Raw genomic sequence first — 3,008 nt, forward strand, 5'->3', positions numbered from 1 at the left:
TTTTCAGTGTCGGGCGACAATATACGAACAGATATTTCGTTGTGTTGCCGTATTCTCTATTGATTTAAAGGCCAGAATTGTACCAAATGCGAGTGAACCCCCATCATTTAGATGAGAACAATGGGCTCTTTACCAGCCACCAATATTCTTTTAATTTGTATCGAAACTTTTGTTCTGTTTCATTTGTATTGTTAATCTCGTTATCGACGTTAAAGCCCAGTTTTTTACACGCGATTCTTTGATTATGTATTCCATGGCATTTCATTAGATTGGTAGAACTTCATTGTATTGTTGTTTCAGTTTACGATCCATAGATTGATTGATTGTGAGATTAATCGTGATTTTCATCGTTGATTGTGGTTTGTGGTCGATTGCCTTTCAAGAATGCATTTACAAACAGTCGACTTTGGTGTGTCATCTCGATCTCTAAAATAGTCCCCAAACACCTTGTTAACTGCGTTTTGGAGTGACACCCCCTTGAACTTGAGAGTTTAGATTTTTGTTCGCCGCAAACGCTACAAATACTTCTAAGCATAATCAATTGCAGTAGCACAATTCATATTTGACAATAGCACCAGCACCATGCACTCGATAGGGAAAAAGAAAGGAAGCAAACGAAAATTCGGGCATGTACGAAATTACTCGCTCTATTGGGTATTACCATCATTTGCAGTTTTGGCACATGTATAACTCATGTGTTTAAAACTCGTTTGGAGCACTAGATATGTGCCGAGTAACTTATTTCAGCTTTGCAAATTCCGGCCATTTTGTTCTGTCGAATGCAAAAACAGATTTGATTTTTCTACGAATAAGGACTTCCAGAAAACGTTATTACCAACATGTGTCTGTTTAACTGACCTGTTATCGATGATGATTAAAATGACAAAATGGGTGTTTTGAGTCCTGTCATGAAGTGAAAACTTTTTTTCGATAGTAGCAAACACTTTCTTATTGACCTGTTCTGCACCGTTCTGATCTTAATGTTCGTTGCTTTATTGGAATAAAATTTGGATAATTTTTCGTGGCGTTCACCCTAGGGAGGAAGAAGTGTGTTTTTGAAAACGTAGAGTACGAAAGGCATGGTTCATGAAGAGAAAACACCCTTACAAGCCTTCGCTGGAAACTGCAGTCCAATATTTCACTCATTTTAATTTTTGTCGTCTTTAATGAAATTTTCTCAATCGTAGTATGTTCATAAAAAGCATTTAGCTTCAGACTGGGGAGTTAAGCCTATTGTTCAAATTTAACAACTATTTGAAATTACAGTAAACATTCTAAAATATCCCTCTTAAACGCCAGTGTTTCTTGTTCCTTAAAATAGATATGAATTTCTTTTTCGTCCTTTGCGTATACATCTTAGGCAGTTTTTTCCGAACCCTTTGGTGTAACACTTACACCCCTGGCCCACTGTATTACAAATTTGAGTTCTCACTGAATTGTTTGAGAACTTATTCATAATTGTTGTTAAGAATTGACAATTTGGTTGGCATGTGGGATCCGAGTGCGGCAAGTGCTCAACGTTATCCTGGGCATCCTTGATCCCACTAGGGAACTTGTAAGAAATGTAATCTTCATTTTCGTCCCACATGTAACGTCCTAGCTCAGAAGCTTTATCTCGCCGCAGCTGTGGCTTACTGTATGAGGTTGAAGTCGCCAGCAGTAATACAAGGACTACTTTGAAAGCAACAAACTGTGAATAACATAAAGACATAACAACATTTAATAGAGAATAAAAAAAAAATTGAGAAAATGAAGTTTTAGCGATCCATAGATTTATTTACGTGTTTTTTATGGTGGTTGTTACATAGTTTTGGGTTTTAGCTTAAATTGCTAGTAAGTAACGAATGTTTACGAAATTTGTTAAAAGCAGTGGCATTCCGTCTGTGGTCCCTATTCCTAACAGCAGCCGTAGATTGAAGTCTTCCTTGCCTCAACGCTTGAGACAGATCTATCGTCATTATCGCTTAGTTTAAAACTGATACAGGGACAAAAGCTTTGCTTTTGGTTGGTTGACGCTTCAGTCCGGTAGAAGTAATTACATTCTTCTTCCGGCCGCCGTCTGCTTCTCAAAATCGATTCTGCCTAAGTTCCCTTAGCGTTCTTACAACGGAATAAATAATCGAAACATAGACCTTTTGCTTTAATCATCTCAGTGATTGAAATCACTTATTACAAAAAAAAATTACTAAATGATCGAGATCGAAAAATAAGCCAACAAATGGCAGTTGTTCACCAATGTACTCTTCACCTTTCGGAAATTAACCGATAAATACCTTGCCAGTGGTGTTAAACATTTCCGCTTCTTGTCGATGACGATATACTTGAAAATATCGTCAGACTCTTTGATCACCCTCTTAGCTTTGTCGATTATATGATCTTTTGGGAACTAGAGAAGCTCAATTTATATCTTTTAGGCAATAAGACCATGGGGAAACGAACTGTTTGTAGAAGATTTAATTTAGATCATTTAAACATCACCAGCTCATATATGGCCAAACAGAAGTGCACAATTAGGAAGAAATATGGAAATAAACAGGTGAAAAGGATGTGTAGTTCTAAAGTTTTTAATTGAATTCCTCTTCTTGGTCTTGTGGGTGTAAAACCATAATGTCAACAGCATTTCAAGACTTTAACATGCGGAAAGAGGAAAGAGAAATAAAACTCCTAGATACTTCAGCTTTTTGTTGTTTCAAACCGTTGGATTTGCGGCATTCATATTTTGCCTATTTTATGGCAGTCGAGTCCAAATCCATCAAGATCCTCCAGACAGTCTCACCATTCTTTCCTTTTGGAAAATTCCATGGGCAACGCTTTAGAGTAGACCAATAATCAATTTTCTACTTTGTCGCCGACATTAAGTGTTTCAATACCATTTTGACAGGGGATGATGCTATTGTCATGAAAAACCAATCAAAAGTTAATTTTTCAAAGACAGTTAATTTTTCAAATTAGAATGAGCGAGGTGACAAAATATTGTCTCGCGTTCTCAATGAGCTTGTCTTCAAACT

At 36.8% G+C, this 3,008-nt stretch overlaps 1 protein-coding gene and 1 long non-coding RNA gene across 2 annotated transcripts in view; one reads left to right on the top strand and one right to left on the bottom strand.

Annotated features, from left to right (window-relative positions):
* Positions 1–402, top strand: part of LOC111344352 (uncharacterized) — a 13,900-nt gene extending 13,498 nt beyond the window's left edge. The window contains exon 14 of the mRNA XM_022951579.2: positions 1–402. This exon is cut by the window's left edge and continues 953 nt beyond it. The gene's annotated coding sequence lies outside the window, so the exon portion shown is untranslated.
* Positions 403–1,129: 727 nt separating this feature from the next.
* On the bottom strand, positions 1,130–2,648 carry LOC111344353 (uncharacterized). Its single transcript, XR_002696156.2, has 2 exons — positions 2,274–2,648; positions 1,130–1,690 (listed from the first exon to the last, which is right to left on the bottom strand). It is a non-coding gene; the product is annotated as an uncharacterized LOC111344353 (long non-coding RNA).
* Between the last annotated feature and the right edge of the window lie 360 nt (positions 2,649–3,008).

The sequence above is a fragment of the Stylophora pistillata genome, chromosome 4, assembly GCF_964205215.1.
Source record: "Stylophora pistillata chromosome 4, jaStyPist1.2, whole genome shotgun sequence".
Lineage (NCBI taxonomy): Eukaryota > Metazoa > Cnidaria > Anthozoa > Scleractinia > Pocilloporidae > Stylophora > Stylophora pistillata.